We start from the raw sequence: 17052 nt of genomic DNA on the forward strand, positions 1-17052 counted from the left end.
GATTTTCGAAAGCCTGGAAAGGTGAAATTTCTATCATGTCTATGGACAGTTACATCAAGAAAATTCAAATTACAATTTCTTTCTTTCTTTACGGTAAATGTTATAGAATTCTCTTGGTAGAGCACGCTACCCCCCGCCCCCACTTCATTATTTTATTTGTGTGCCTTTGTGTTAGTTTTGTTGTTTCAATACGCTCGATTCATGTACTTGAAACCGACACTAATGTTTGTTGTAGAGTTGTTGAGTGGTTATCGCCGAGTCTCTATATTCCAGGTTTTTGAAGTTACTCATTCCTTCAATTTTCAGTTATTCTGATTATATATCTCATTTAATCATAACTACATTGTAGTGCTGAATGAAATTCATAACTCATAGTCCAAGCGCTTGGGCTAGTCCCTAGATTTTAATATCCACTAATCCGTTGATTATACCGAACTTTATTGAAATTGAAGGAAATATGAAATAAAAAACAAATATTGTAATGTAAAATTATGTAAAAGGATATGCTGTTGTTTGTTTAAGATTAAGCCAGCCTTGTGTGAATCAGGGTCTTGCGCCGGAGCAGACCATAAATGAGGCACTTTCGATGGAAATAGAGAAAGTAGAATGTCAATAATTATTGCATATCCTACTCGAGGTATTACGTATTGTGCAGGATGTTAAAATATTTCTGCTTCCACGATCATTATCATACCACTGGGAACCCAGCTATTACGTCTGATGTCATAGTTTAGGTCACAACTAGCCTCTCTCTGGGTGCTTACCAAATTTAGCTAAGTTTCCCTTTAAATTTCTTTGATTTGCTCTGATAAGTGCCTTAGTAAACCACATCAGACATCACTGCATATTTTTGCCAATTAGGCTGTGGCTTCAAATAGCGATTCCCAAAATACGATCCATATCCGATTCTTTGGTAAGATTTTATCGACGAATATCTCTAGAGCGATAAAATCAGCGTCTCAAATGCAGACACACTTTTATTATTATATTATATTATTAACGTGATGAATAATAATAACAATCATAATTATGGATTACAAGATTTTGTGACTGTTGAAGGCATTCAGCCACACGCTTTGTTTTTCATAGTTCGAGTACTGACAGAATGAGCGAATGTATATAGCGAGGGAATGTAAGCCTGTAGGCCTAAAAATGCGTTTGGGCAGGATACACACTTTTGTTTTTTTTTAGTTATCGCCAGCATTTTGTATTTGTTTAATTCGCGAGAGAGAGAGAGAGAGAGAGAGAGAGAGAGAGAGAGAGAGAGAGAGAGAGAGAGAGAGAGAGAGAGAGAGAGGACCTTAGATAATTTAAAATTAAACGGCCGAAAACGGGTGGAAATCCTGTCCGAGAGAGAGAGAAAGAGAATTGGGGATGGGGAGTTCCGTTAGCGTTGTTAACCAAGGTTGTGGTATCTACTGTACATGATAAATATCGTCGACAGAGACAATATTTATCATGTAGATTTTATTTTAACAGTCAAATTAAAGAATCGACCAGTTTTAACTCCAGAGAAAGTTCAAATTAACATTTAACCTATTTGTGTTATTAAATAGTAGAAATTTCTTTTATATTACGTAAAATCGAAGGCTAAAATAATATGTTAACGTAAACAGACAAAAATGTCAGTTACCGTAATTGGTGTGATTCAGGCCCGTGAATTTCCTGGAAAAAATGCCTACAACTTTTTACGACGAATGTGAATTTTAATGTATGATAAATATAACATTGAATATGAATAATGAATATTACGTTAATTAAATGAAAGTGTCTATTGAAAATAATTCGATTAAATTCTGTCTTCGTGTTACGATGTCATTCATTTTTGGAAGGATATGAATTTTAAATATACGATAAATATGACATTGAATGTGAATTTTGAATATGATATTTTATAACTTGAAGGTTTTAATGAAGATAATTCGATTATATTCCATAAATTATATAACCATAAAGTTTATTTTTACATATTTGTTTTATGCTCGTAATCGCTCACACCCTGGCGAGTGGTGACACCGTGACGTCACTGACACGTGACCCGGCATTGTAAACAAACTCCCATCTCCCAGCCAACGTGTCGTAAGCTTTGGACCCACAAGTTTCTCTGTATTTGTGGTAAATATTATTCTTATTTGGTAAATATTATTCTTATTTCTTCCATGTATTATTTACAACGTTATGTTTTCGTGTCTATAACGATTTTTCGTTGCAGTGACGCATTTTTCGGAAGTTAGAGGCCTGACTCGGCCACCCTCCATCGTAACCGTGTTCTTTGACCCATCGTAAGTCTCGACTACGAGATTGTAATATCACTAAGATTTAATTGAAAGTACCGTCAAATGTATTTCGTCATGTTTAGTACTAGTCCCTGGGGGGGATTAGCGGTTCCAAACAATCAATCAGTAAAAAAAAAAACACTCACCAAACTTACAAACCGAACAGGAGAAAAGGCCTTACCTTAGGGACTCCGTGGGTGGGTACAGAACAGCCATTGCCTTCAAGGACGTGGAACCTGGCCCTACCACACCGGGGGCAAAAGCAGTGTTTTTAAAACGCCGTGATCCTGGCAGAGTTTGATTAAAAGTTCGTAATTCCCGTATTATAATACGCTAAACGGTAGAACTATGGGGTAGTTCCGCGTGGCCGACGGCACTATAACTTGACTTTTTCTACACTTTTTTGGTTGCTAATTATGAATTTACCTTTCATTTTTAGCGCTCGAGTCTAATTAACCTGTAATTAACCCCCGAAGTCCATTCAACGAGGGGTTTCCATACGCGATCTTCACAAGACAGAGCACGGATTCGGCAAGTGCAATAACTTGTTAATGTATGGGTACCCAACCCCCCCGGGCCAGTACTAAACACAGTGAAGGGACATTCCATTTGGCCGACAACAAACAGATTCACCGCCAGTGTCAGAACCCCTAAAAGTGTAGAAAAAACCAGTTGAAAAGGTAAAAACAGGCGCGGAGCTAATGTATAGAATTACCCACTAAACTTGCAGTGACTGCCATTATAGTTTGCGCAAAACTAAAACAGCAGGCGGTGTTAATGAATTGTGGGTGTTGATCCACTGCAGTAACTAAACCACCCTAATTTGTGACTGCATTAACTAAACAAAACCTAACCCAGTTCGCCACATTCCCTGGCCAGGGGGCCTTCACCCCCCCCTTTAAATGCAACCTAAATTAAAAAAGTGAATTTAATGCGTGTTAACATACTAATGCATTTGCTGGACAAGTTATGAACCGTTCCAGCGTAAACAGACAGACCCAAGGGTTGGAAAGGGGGGAAGGTGTAACTTGCAAAGATCGCATATGGAAACACCCCACAGCCCCTCCGATGCCAGGAGAATCTTCTCTGTCCCCCCCTGAAATCCCCCTTCCCCTCAAACTTCGTGTAGGGTGCAGCCCAATTTTCGCGGCTTATTTTCAACTGTAGTGCCGCGTTATAACATTTATAAGGTAAACATCACTTGTAGGGAATGCGTTAACATACACAATCATTGATGTTTGTTAGTTAGGAACTCAAAATCAAGGTGAGCAGAAAGGAAAGAGGGTTATGAAAGACGTAAACAGAAAGGAACGTTAGGCAACTTTGAGTGTGAAACCTCCTCACTGTTTTACCCCGTTTGTAACCATCCGGATGGTCTGCAGTACAAAGAATTAGGAGGTTTTTTCTCAACGCAGAGTTAACGGCATGTGATTGGTTTCTTCAGTGAGGAGTTGGGCTGTGAACCAAAACCTTCCCTATAAAACAACAAGCAGGGGAGCAAATCACCCTGTCCCGGTGGTATACCCAACCCATAACCCCACTTTCCCATCAGGTCCCCTAGCTTGTTCGATGGAAGGAGCAAATCACCTGTCCCGGTGGTATACCTCCCCCATAACCCCACTTTCCCATTGGGTCCCCTACCTTGTTGGATGAAGTTCTGTGGTTAATTACAGGGTAATTACAATCGTGCAACAAAAATTGAAGGTAAATCTATAATTAGCAACCAAAAAACTGGAGAAAAGGTTAAGTTAGAAGGAAATCGCTACCTCGGAGCTACTACTTAGATCTACCTTATTATTAAAACAATTTCCTGTTCCTACTGTAGCCAACGGTAGGGGTACCCTAGGTGAGATACCACGAGGGGGTAACCTAGGCCCATCCGTGTTCCTGATATTGTTACTTGGAGGGGGCCATACAATGGGTGGGGGCAAAGCCCCCTTAGCCAGGTCAGGGCACAACACTGTTTCTGATATTCATTGTTGGGCTAGGCTACTTGGGCAGGGCTTCCAAAGGGGGTAAAGCCCCCCTCCCCCAGCCAGGTCAGGGCAGGGTGCCCCAAGTCACGTTAGAAAGTAAGGTCTGGTTAGTTATCAATGATACTTAAAAAAAAATAACCATGTTTATATTAGCCATGGAGCTTAATGTCTGACAATTTTAGGCAAGGGGTAAGGGGGTCCTCACCCCTTCCCCTGCGAGTCAAGCAAATTATCCCTGAAAACACCAGCTAGGAACAGATTTTTGGTAAAAGTGGAGAAATGCTATTTACTGTATGCCAGGCTATTTCAATGGCACACGGCCAGCTCACAAGTATTCCAGGACATCTTTCGAGAAGGATACATCCTAACCTAACCTTAACCTAGGGTTGCTGCGATCTGACGTGGCACTTTTGCCTTGCCTGAACCCTCCTGGTGTGACATTGCGCATAGCAGAACGATGTGTGTGTGGCCAAAATGACCCGAACTCACCTATTCAAGCAGTGGGCTATTCTTAAAGCGGTTAAGTATTAGTGCAATTTCTTTCGTCACCTCAACTTATTTAAACATTCTTTGTACCTTACGTTTTTTCCTGAGTCAGAATTTTGAAAATGCATGTTTTCCCTTTATGTGGTTCATTGTCCAACTAACTAGTCATGCCAACTTGGGCGGAGTTTTTCTACATTCTCGTGTATGCGACAGCCTACCCAGCGTTCATTGATGACAGGCAGCAAATTTGAAAATTTAACAAATTACCAAAAGAAACATAACAGAATCTTATGTTCAGACTAATATTTTAACAGCTACTACCTAGATTTTCATGAGACCATAATACTGTAACATTTCCATTCCTATTCAAGTACAGGAACCATTTACTTTATTATTCATACAAGGTGTCATTTCTTTCATGCATTCCTAACCATTATTGTTGGTTCTAACCGAGCTTTTTGTATTTTTCTCTCTCCTAGAATCTAACAATTGTAGGGGGCCCCTAGTTCCTCATTGGACAGGTCGGTATAGTTCTCAGCTAACACTCTGCTGGGCCCGCATTCGATTCTCCGGCCTGCCAGTGAAGAATTAGAGGAATTTATTTCTGGTGATAGAAATTCATTTCTCGGTATAATGTGGTTTGGATTCCACAGTAAGCTGTAGGTCCCATTGCTAGGTAACCAATTGGTTCTTAGCCACGTAAAATAAGTCTAATCCTTCGGGCCAGCCCTAAGAGAGCTGTTAATCAGCTCAATGGTGTGGTTAAACTAAGGTATACTTAACTTTTATAGGAGGCCCCTGTGGAGAAAGAAGTACAGAGCACCAGTCCAAGATGTATAAATTTTATTAATCACAGCATACTCAGTTTATAGGTATCAGAGATGCATCATAACCTAACCTTCAAAACTATGGCATTGAATAGCCACCTCTGGCTTAGCAGTGGGCCTGTGGCACAGATTTCATTCATTCAAACCAAATTGTTCCTGTAGGGGGTGGGTATGCCGTGAGTGCACCTCATTCGGTACGCTGTAGGCATTACTTAAGGTTCTTTGCAGCGGGCCTTCGGCCCCTAGCTGCAACCCCTTTCGTTCCTTTCACTGTACCTCATTTCATTTTCTCTCTCTTCATCTTACTTTCCACCCTCTCCTAACAATGATTCATAGTGCAACTGTGAGGTTTCCTCCAAACCTTTTACTGTCAGTTTCCATTTCAGCACTGAATGACCTAGTAGGTCCCAGTGCTTGGCCCTTGGGCATGAATTTTTTTATCCAATTCAGAACTAAATTGTAACTTACTGCAGAGCACTGGCTGCAAATATGGCTGAGGGTCGCCTAACCTGACCTCAACAGTTAATTAGTTTTGCCAAGACATTGAATGCAAAGAGAGAGAGAGAGAAAGAGAGAGAGGGGGGGAAGGAGAACTGAAATCATAACAAAAAATTGCCCCTGCGTTAGACTTTGTTACACAAAGTCCTTTGCCCGAGCACCGCTCGTAGTCCAGGCCACATCTCATGAGCCACATTCCCCTGATTCAGCCCCTGTCAGCTCTGCAGTTTATTTCCATCTTCTGTCCTAGCACAGCAATGGTATTGTTTCAGCCTGTCATTGTGATCAAATTAATTGTTATTATTAATTCTCTCTTTATTATTTAGAATTTGACTAAAATGAGTTGCTTTTCATAATGTTTTGTATTTACATGCATGGCACTGGAATGGGCCATTTGGGAGAGTAAATGTTATCAACAAAAAACTGTTTCTGGAACAAATAAAAGAAAGCTTTTTGGTAAGTTTGCTGTTTATTATATGTAATATTGATACATATTCTTTGAGAATTAAGGAATTGTTTTGTTAACTGTTCTTTTATTCCTCTAAACATACACCAGTGTTCACGTTCATAATGGTCCTCATTAATGTTAGTGTGTTCTTTTGAAACATACAGGCAGGCCCCAGTTTATGACATGGGTTCCGTCCGGACGCTGCGTCATAAGCCAAAAATCAGCGTAACCCAAAATATTGAAGAAAATTGTAATGAAACCGTACTTTTAATCATTTGGTTGTCTTGTAAATGATGTAAACTGCATTTTTATTGAGTTTTTCATCAAAGAACCTCTAAATTTTAACCATTCTGCCCTTTTGGGAGACGTCATTTCTTCCATTGGATTGGCGTCATAAACCCGGAACATGCGTTGTAACCCTGGAAATAATTTTTTATTATTATATTTGAAGAGTGTCGTAAGCTCGGAACATCACAAGCCGAGCCCGTCATAACCCGGGGACTGCCTGTATAGACCTTAGTTGTAGAGAGGCATATCTTTGAAACTCAAGTTGGCTCGGTTGTTGAGACTATAGCCAGATGGGTAACTTGCCCAGGTTAATTTCTTATATACTGTGTAAGTGTTTAGGTTCTAACTTCTTTTATTACCATTTTGAGTCAATTGGTAACTGCCACATTTTTCACTAGATTCTGATGTTATGTAACTCTTTGCCATCATTCATACCTCCAGTCCCCGTAGGGGGTAGTGCCGTCAGTGCACCTCACGGGGTGCACAGTAGGCATTACTAAAGGTACTTTGCAGCGTCCCTTCAACCCCTAGCTGCAACCCCTTTCCCCTTTCATTCCTAACAATTATTTCATAGTGTAACTGCAAGGTTTTCCTCCTGTTACACCTTTCAAACCTGCCTACTCTCAATTTCCTTTCCAGCGAAGAATGGCCTCATAGGTCCCAGTGCTTGGCCTTTGGCCTAGTCTCTATACAGTAAACCCCCCGTATTCGCGTTCTCATGGTTTGCAGACTCACGCACTCGCGGGTTTCTCTGTGGAACATATCTAGCCATCATTCGCGGAAAATTTGCCGATTTGCGGTATTTTTCACTGAGAAATATTCACTAATTACTGTATTTTCATATCATTTTCATGAATAAATGCACTTTTTGTGATAAAACTATTAAAATACTCAGGTATAAGCATTTTTACAGGGTTCTTCTTGGTTTAAGCTATCAAAATGGGCAGTTCTAAGTGTTTTTAGAGGGGTTTTAAGCATTCATGGATTTGACCCGGGGGTGGGGGATTCGGGGGTGTTCACTGTACTGTATTCCATTCTGTTCTATTCCATACCTCCAGTGTTACGTGTTACCCTGTTGGCTAATGTCAGAAATTAGTAAATGATTTGTAGCAACAATGTTGGGACTTAGTTGGTGATTGGAAATTTTTTGTTTCTTATTTGTCACATAAGATGGTTTTTGCAACAGATTTGAGTTGTGATATATTTAAAGTCATTTTATAATTGTACCGTACTTTTGTTTATAACTCTTCAGTACAGCAATTTGATCTGTAGTGCAGTACATCTATAAACTATCTGGAAAAATATACTGTATATTATAGTAAGTGCATTACATATTGTAGATAGATTATTGTATAATTTTGTCACTGTTCTGTTTACAGGAATGGTTGAAAATCCCAGTTTACTTCCAGCGGCTCCGAGTCACTTACAATGCATGGAAAAGTGTCGTCAGGGAAGACGTAGAGAATTAATTGACTCTCAGGCCAAGAAGTAAGTCGGTATCGGTTCTCAGTTTTTTTGTCACAAATGAATTGGTTTTTGTGAGTGCAAGAAAGAATATCTGATTTTAATGCTTATCCATTCTATTTGCGTATACTTTTGTTCATATGCAGTTTTGAATAGATAAGCCAATAATAATGACATTATAAAGAATAATGGTAAGCTCTATCAATCACATCCTTTCATAGGATAAAGGTAACGGAGAATATTGAAAATGATAAATAATTTGTCATAATTTGCTTTTCAGGCTCAGCGATGTTATTCAGCAACTGGCCGATATTCATATTGGAAAAAGGATAGTTTGTGGAATGCGGGAAGTCTTTTATTGAAATGTCCAATCAGAAGTCCTTCGTCGTCTGGATTCAGGTTCTATTTCAGGTACCGTCAACATGTTTCGACCAGCTCATTGTTCATCCTTTGGATGTGGTTGAAGAAGGTCTGGAGAAACAAGGTGCTCAGGTCAGTATTTATCGGGGGTTCTTGTTACTCGTTTTCCACAAATTCCCCATCGTTACCTTATATACAGCATGGTAAAACCACAAATAAGCTACAATAAACTTATGATACAGTACTTACTATTAGTTCACTAGGTTATAAACTGTCAAAACATTGTATCAAGTTGCTGACACTTGTTGGGAACTATCAGCCACCTGTGCATTTTCAATCCCAAGTCCAGATTAGTAAGTTTTGATGTATATTCTTAATCTACAAGAGAGTTATTCCCTGTAGGCAGGGCCAGATTTAGAAATTGGGGGGCCCCCTCCCCTTAAAGAAATTGAATCATCTATAAAGAAGAAAGTTTAATTACTTTTTTAAACGAGGAAATGGCTAATGTAAGGTTTTGAATAAGGTTTTTTTTTTTTTTTTAATTCTTGCAATTTCATAAAGAATAACTTTGGCCACATTATTCAGTTTATATTATATGGCAAATTACTATAAGGATTTGTGATCAAGAAAAGGTATGGATTATTACAGTGCCTACAAAAATTCCCTCCTTCTACACCTGACCTCAGTCAATTCTTTGACTAAATCATCAAAATGTATCCTTTTTATAACACTACTTTCTACATCTAACAAACCTAAAGCTTTTAACCTTTCATCAGTCATTGAGGTCCTAAGATGATTTTTTATTGGTGCCAATTTGCTAAACGACCTTTCTCCTGAACAATTAATAACCATCATGCTAAGATATATTCTAAGGCTACATTAACATTTGGAAAGGTATCGGGAAGCCCTTCATCATGTAACAAAATTGCCTGTTGGGATGGAGTGACACAAATTGGATCATTTCCTCAGCAAACACACTACTGTCACTGAAGTCTTTAGGAAAAGCGCTGATAAATTTCTCAACCTCTGTTTTTATCTCAGCTTCAGATAAAGTACATACATTGACTACTACTTTGAATCTGTCATACCCCAATTGGTATGCTGCACTCCGTTGTTGTAAGACAACAGACAATTGATCTAAAATGACGTTGAAAGTTTCACATCTGAATTTTTCTCTTGGCGGAAAAATCTACTTCCTCTGAGGCTGAAGTTGTGTTTGTATCATGTTGCTTATCTCTGTTTCTTGGCCTTTCTTTAGTTGATTTGTATTCTGTGTTGCCACGTAAATTCTTGGCCTCAGTATGTTATGTCCCCTACCCCCTTGGTCAAAATACTATTTTTTCCCAACATCTTACTAATTTTTTTTTTTTTTTTTGAGTCAAGAGGGGCCTCAGACAGGGGAACCCAGGACAGTTGCCCCCTATACCGCCTATAAATCCGGTCCTGCCTGTAGGTGGCTAGTGCCTTCAGTGTACCTCATACGATGCACTGTAGGCATTACTTAAGGTTCTTTACAGCTTGCCTTCGGCCCCTAGCTGCAACCACTTTCGTTCCTTTTACTGTAACTTCTTTCATATTCTCTTCCATCTTACTTTCCTCACCCCTCTCCTAACAATTGATTCATAGTGCAACTGCGAGGTTTTCCTCCTGTTACACCTTTCAAACCTTTGGCTGTCAATTTCCGTTTCAGCCCTGAATGACCTCATAGGTCCCAGTGCTTGGCCTTTGGCCTAAGTTCTATATTCCATTCAATATAAGAGCGTTATTGAATTGGCATTAGAGTATTCAAGAAACTGAACTATAATCACAAATTTGCAATTTACTTCATTCTAAATTTGGTTGACTGGTCTTGATCCCCACCAGTCAGCCAAATTTAGAACGAAGTAAATTGCATATTTGTGATTATAAGTTCCCATTGAATGGGAAATTCTGTAAACAAATGAATGGTTCTACCTTAGAGACTTATCTTAAATCTCTCCTGTTGCATCTTCCTTCTTTTATGATTGTGAAACTTGCAACACACTATTTTGGGATGAGTTCATCATATTGTTTACCCTGTCCATAAATAAGAGAATATAAACTGTGGCCTCCTAACCAGTCAAACTATAAAACTCACTGATACTTTCGAGACCTGTTTCTGGTTCATGTTCACTCAACACTTTGCTGTCCAAGATCCCTACCTAAAGTTCACCACACTGTCCTAAAATGGAAAACTGCAGTATCTGCAGAATTTCGAAATTCAGATATGCCAACTATTGGGTTCGTGAAACACTAATACACAGGTTACTGCAGTTTCAGAATGATTCTTCAGTGCTTTCCACAAGTTTGTAGGGGGTCCCATTTGCAGTGTCTGCAAAATCAGTAGTAAGGCAAGAGAAAACATACTGCAGTCTTCCATTTTAAGGCAGTGTACACTGATCTTACGGTGCTCTTTCAAATACATTTATCAAGAATAGCTATTTAGTTACGGCTCACATTATTAATAAGCACCGACTTTGTGCCTTTTCAAATACATTTATCAAGAATAGGTATTTAGTTACAGCACTAGTAAAGCAGCTTACAGCAAGAATAGGTATCTAGTTACAGTGCCTTATCACTAATAAGCACTGGCTTATGGCAGATGTCGACTTGCAGCGCGCCGCTGGGATGGAACCCCTGTCATGAGTTGGGGACTGCCTGCTAGATCTGCCTCACATGCTAGCCACGGCGTCTCAGGTCACTGACTGAGCAGCAGTTCTTGGAATAGCAATGAGGTAAGAATCGCACTAGAACGTTTTATGTGAAATTTTTTTATTTTAACGTCATTTAGTCAGAGCTCAGAAGTCAGTGCATAGTATGATTGATGGGTTTATTATGAGCACAATGGAATATCACTTACCTTTAAATATTATTGTATTTTATGGTGCATTAATTAAATATTCCAAGATCAGTTAGTGGGAAATGCTTTGGTCACAGACATTACAACAGAAACCAACTTATCAGCTCATTGCCGGCAAGAGCTTCCACAGTGGACAGTAATGATTGTCACACCATTACCAAACAAACCAAAACCATTTCATAAAAGTCAAAACAAGTCAATATCTTAGCATTACAGAGTGAAACTGCATATAGAAGAAACTTGGTTTATCGGACGGTTCCTTCATGATAGTGCAAATTATAAAGTATTTATGAAATAATTATAAGTAATGGAAATCAACTGAAAAATAGATAGGGCACACTGATTTTGCAAGGTTCCAAAAGTCTGGAAAGCGGTTGGCAGGTACAGAAAGTGATTCAGTTACCCACTGGGAATGTGAGGAGCATTTTGCCTTTATTTTATTTTTTTTTTTCATGATTGATAGAGGTAGACTAAATATATGAAATAAAGGAATGACATTGGTTTGGTAAGAGTTTAGTATGTCATAAAAAGGACATATATTTATCTTGCTGGTTACTGGCAAGGAGTTCAGGTCATATTTATCTTGCTGGTTACTGGCAAGGAGTTAAGGTCATCCAGTCCTCAAAGTGATTTTGGCTGTAAAGCATTTAGATTGCCATCACCTGCTTATTTGTCAGGCCACTTTTGAATGGATCTTAGAGGCCTGCAGACTGTGATTAGTAATTATATGTGATTAGTATTTAGGATTTGCTCACCAGAAACAGTTGCCCTCAAAAATTACATAAATGTAAGAACTTAGAACATTCATTATTTAGTTTTTTAAGTAGGTACATACAGTATTGTAATTGTTGATTTCTTTCTCTGAAAGGTGCGAGCAGTTCGCAAATCGCGAAGTCACGTTGAGCTAGAATCTTTTGGAGCAACGCACAGTAAACCAGTCCTGAAGATGGTTTCCAGGATGGAGAATCACACTGACGAAGTACCGAGTAAAGCCCCCATTTTGAATTTTCTCTGCAAACGTCTTTGGCAACAGGATCAGGAATTACTCTCCATTAAGCCATAGACTTTAAAAAGGGTTTTTTGTAAGTATAAGTAAGTGCAGCAGGATTTGTGTCCCAGAATGGTGTAAAGTATGTGTCATTTGATCAAATTTACAAGCACCAGGAGAACCTTCTCTTTTCTTTTGAATTAGATTTTCATTGTACTGTAAAAGCACTGTAGTTGTTTCGTATTGACTTTGCTCCCGTAGGTGGGGTAGTACTGTCAGTCCACTTCATGGGGTGCACTGCAGGCACTACTGAAGGTTCTTTGCAGCGTCTCTTCAGCCCCTAGCAGCAACCCCTTTCATTCCTTTTACTGTACCTCATTTGATATCTTTCTTCCATCTTGCTATCCATCCTCTAACAATTATTTCATAGTGCAACTGCGAGGTTTTCCTCCCTTTACACCCTTGTAACTTTTTATACTCTCAAATTTCCTTTCAGCGCTGAATGACTTCGTAGGTTCCAGCACTTGGAGTTTGGCTTAAACTCTATATTCCATTCCATATTGACTAATGATTGCACAGTGTAATGTGTCTGTTGGCTTCTGTGGTAAGGAATTATGTACCGCAGATTTGTATTTTATGGATAACTGTTGCAATGACATATAGAAACAGCAAATAAGAAAATAAAAATCATAGAATAAGGGCCATTGTCTCGGAAGTCAAACTTCCAAAGAATATGGTGTTCATTTGAAAGAAGTAACAGAATGTAATGGGAAATACAGTGAGAAATGATCAGGTATTAGAAAAAAGCAGATAAATTAACAAAAAATTAACAAAGATGGAGGTAAATTATTAAAATACAAGAATAGTATCAGGGTAGTTATGCATTTGCACCTTTCGTTTGCGCTACTGAAGTGCCAGTTGCACACCTTCCTCAGGAAGGCTTCAGTACAGCAACCATATTTGATTAAACCATTCATGTAACAGTAGTGTCACATGTGTAAAATTGCCTTCCATACAGTGTCTTATTTTTAACAATCTAGTTTATCCAGTGTTGCCTATATTTTGTACTATACTACATCATGTCAGGTTTGTAGGTGAATATATCTTGGTCACTCAATAGGACAAGGTTTTTAGACTATAAATTATTGTTTCATATTCAGGTGCAAGCTTTCTATATAATATTTTTTCCTTGCAGGTTCATGGCTAGAGTATTTTATGAAGGAAATGGAAAAATACCAGATTGAACCAAGAAAGCCTGTGTACAAGAAAGGCAGAAGAAGGAGAAGATATTCTACACAAGGAATTCTTCAAAAGCAGAACCCCTGAAATTAACTGGGACAAGACAGTTGCCAAATCACTGTTGGCTGAAAAAGGAACAAAAATATAAAGATGATGACACCTTAATACATATTAAGATACATAGGTTCTTATTGTTAACTTCTTAGTGTATTATCAGCTATCAAGTACTTACACATAGTTTTGTTTGTGCTAGAATCTAGTACCATTTTGATCCCATAAGTAATCTAAATTTCTTAGTCAGTATTAGATATCTGGCATATTTCAGGATACGTATTTTACTTTAGTATCATATAAGTTTAAATAGCTTTGCTTCGATATACAGTACATAGTTTTCACCTCAACGTCCTAGCAGTGCTGTTAGCTCCTGAGTAGCTTTGTACATTTCAGAATTCATAATTCTTACCCATAATGCTCATTAGTTCAGGATATAGTTCAGGCTGGTTGCTATATAAGATAAATTTCATATCCGTGTAATATCAGTACAGGCAGTCCCAGGTTTGTCTCGTCATAAGCCAGAAATCATGGGAACCCAAAATATCATCGAAAGTTGTAAGAAAACCTTAGTCGTAATCCTTTGGGTGTCTTTAAAATGACGTAACCTGCATTCTTATTGAGTTTTTCATCCAAAAACCTCCAAATTTTTAGCATTCTGCCATTTTGGAGTAATTTCTTCCATCAGATCAGCGTCATAACCCCAGATCATGCGTTGTAGCCCAGGAAATCATCTTCATTTTAACGTGCTTTTCCCATTTTTTGTATGGGGAAGCACGATGCCTTCTTTCGAAGGACTTTGATTTGGCGTTGGGGTAGACCGTAGCCTCGATCAGCTGCCCTGCCTGACATCCCTTAGACCCCAGTAGCCGATGTGTACATGTATCGTACCAAATCCCCAGCTCCCTCTCTCCCAGCAGCAAGGAGAGTTGAGCGTTGTAACCCAGGAAATAATTCATGATAAAAATATTTGAAGAACGTCATAAGCCGAGCCCGTTGTAACCCAGGGGCTGACTGTGTAAGATCATTTTCATTTCACAAACCTAGTTTTGATTTGCAGTACCCAGTAGGTCACTGTTCAGTGCATACTTGGCCTGGGTACGAAGGTCACATAAGGTTGATAATAGGTCATTTTAATGATTTTAGGTCAATCTCCTGGAATTCAGATACGGTCAGTAGCAAATAGTTCATTAGTTAGATGGAATAGTTTTCTTGATTTTTTGGACTATTGACAAAGTAGTCAGTATAGTTAAGAATAGTTTTTTTGGAACAAAACTTTGAAGTATTACCTTGACAGAATTGATAATCTTTTTGGCCAAAGTACAAAAGATTCCTGATAGCTTTTCTCTCAGAAAAGTGTAATATTATTATTATTATTATTATTATTATTATTATTATTATTATTATTATTATTATTATGATTATTATTATTATTATTATTATTATTAGGCCATTGACTTGAAATTCAGTCTTCCAAAGAATATGGTGCTCATTTGAAAGAAGTTACAAAAGGTAATAGAATGTACAGAAAGACGAGATCAGGTTTTAGAACAGAAAAGAGATAATTGATTAAGGGATAAATAGATAATAATATAAATTAATTGTAGGGAGGTGAAACTAGCTTCCATCATAGTAGAGACATAGAAAATTAAGATTCTCATGTACAGCACATTCTTTGTAACCATAAAACTCATCTGGTTTTAGTTACTGATTGATATCAGGGTTCCTTTGACATTAATTTTGTAACAAAAGGTTTACGTTGTTGCAGTATAAACTTATTATTTATACTCTCACTTTGAGACTTAAATTACTGAAAGCATTCGTTTAACACGAAAACTGTATATATTTATACAATGAGACTTAAATTACTGAAAGCATTCGTTTAACACGAAAACTGTATATATTTATACAAATCGTTGCCATGAAAATAATGCATTTGGCCTGACATTAAACATAAATCAATTAAAAAATAACAAATTTATATACTCTGGAGAGTATCTTACCAAGAGCAATATTATCATGGCATCCCTGCATATTTCAAGACACTGTTAGCATGTGAAGGTTCCAAACTGAAGTCTTACTTTATAGGTAAATGATATATTAAGAAAATAAAAAAATTTCAGGATGCTGCTGGGGTTCTTGCTGCAGATGATAATTTAGATAAACAAATCTATAAGTAAACTTAAATCTGAATTGTTGTTTGAAAGGAAGTAGTGTTAACAAATGGTGTCTTGGGTACATAAATAAACTGAAAAATGCTCTTTTAAAGGGAATTTGGTAAAGGGTATCTTTGAAATACGAATGAATAAGTATTCACAAATATGCAAAGGGTATATTTATCTTGATGTTACATTGACAAGTACTCTTTCTAAAATGTTTACAACTATCCTGAGAACTAGCCTGTATTTTTTCACTAGGGCACTTGTATATTTTCCAGGCATTTGATATAAAGTGTAAGATACTTTCTTAGGGGACATTTAGCTATTAGGGGAGTTTCCCATTTAAGTTAAGTACCATTTTATTATGTTTTAACGAGACCAGCAAATCAGACATTACAGTCGACCCCAGATTTGCAGAAAATTCACCTGTTCGTGGAATTCTTCATAGAGAAATATTCACTAATTACTGTATTTTCATATCATTTTTGTGACTAAATGCATTTTTTTTTATGATAAAACTATTAAAATAGTTATAAGTACTTCTAGAGGGGTCTTAAGCGTGTGAACTCTTGCAATAGGGTTAGGGAGTTTCCCATTTAAGTTAAGTACCATCTTATTATGTTTTAGCGAGACCAGCAAATCTCACATTACAGTCGACCCCAGATTTGCAGAAAATTTGCCTGTTCGTGAAATTCTTCGTAGAGAAATATTCACTAATTACTGTATTGTCATATAATTTTTTTGACTAAATGCATTTTTTTATGATAAAACTATTAAAATAGTTATAAGTATTTCTAGAGGGGGTCTTTAGTGTTTGAACTCTTACAATAGGGTGTCAAATATTCGAGGATTTAGCAATTACCAGGGAGTTATGGTACCTTTCCCCTGCAAATCCGGCGGGTCGACTTTATCTCTTTCCTTGCAAGGTTAAAGCAGTTGAACAGCAGAGTTGGAGAAACTAAATGGGTAGCTGTCTGATAATCAGGGATTTTTGTTATGCTTAGATTTAGCCCAAGAATAGATGCTAGAAATTTCATCTTAACATCAGAGGTCTGTGGTTCATCTTTGGACCCAAATCAATTCAGAAATATTCTGCGCTGTAGTTACATTTTAA

At 37.8% G+C, this 17052-nt stretch overlaps 1 long non-coding RNA gene across 4 annotated transcripts; it reads left to right on the forward strand.

The window, feature by feature from the left end:
- The first annotated feature begins 2011 nt into the window (after nucleotides 1-2011).
- On the forward strand, nucleotides 2012-17046 carry LOC136828093 (uncharacterized). Of its 4 annotated transcripts, none has more exons than XR_010849913.1 (6): nucleotides 2012-2115; nucleotides 8179-8287; nucleotides 8544-8755; nucleotides 11244-11376; nucleotides 12370-12593; nucleotides 13685-17046. It is a non-coding gene; the product is annotated as an uncharacterized lncRNA (long non-coding RNA). The 4 variants fall into 4 exon arrangements; XR_010849915.1 differs by having other exon boundaries at nucleotides 12370-12583; XR_010849910.1 differs by lacking the exon at nucleotides 2012-2115 and adding an exon at nucleotides 6436-6519.
- Nucleotides 17047-17052: the final 6 nt, after the last annotated feature.

The sequence above is a fragment of the Macrobrachium rosenbergii genome, chromosome 3 (genome assembly GCF_040412425.1).
Source record: "Macrobrachium rosenbergii isolate ZJJX-2024 chromosome 3, ASM4041242v1, whole genome shotgun sequence".
In the NCBI taxonomy this organism is placed as follows: domain Eukaryota; kingdom Metazoa; phylum Arthropoda; class Malacostraca; order Decapoda; family Palaemonidae; genus Macrobrachium; species Macrobrachium rosenbergii.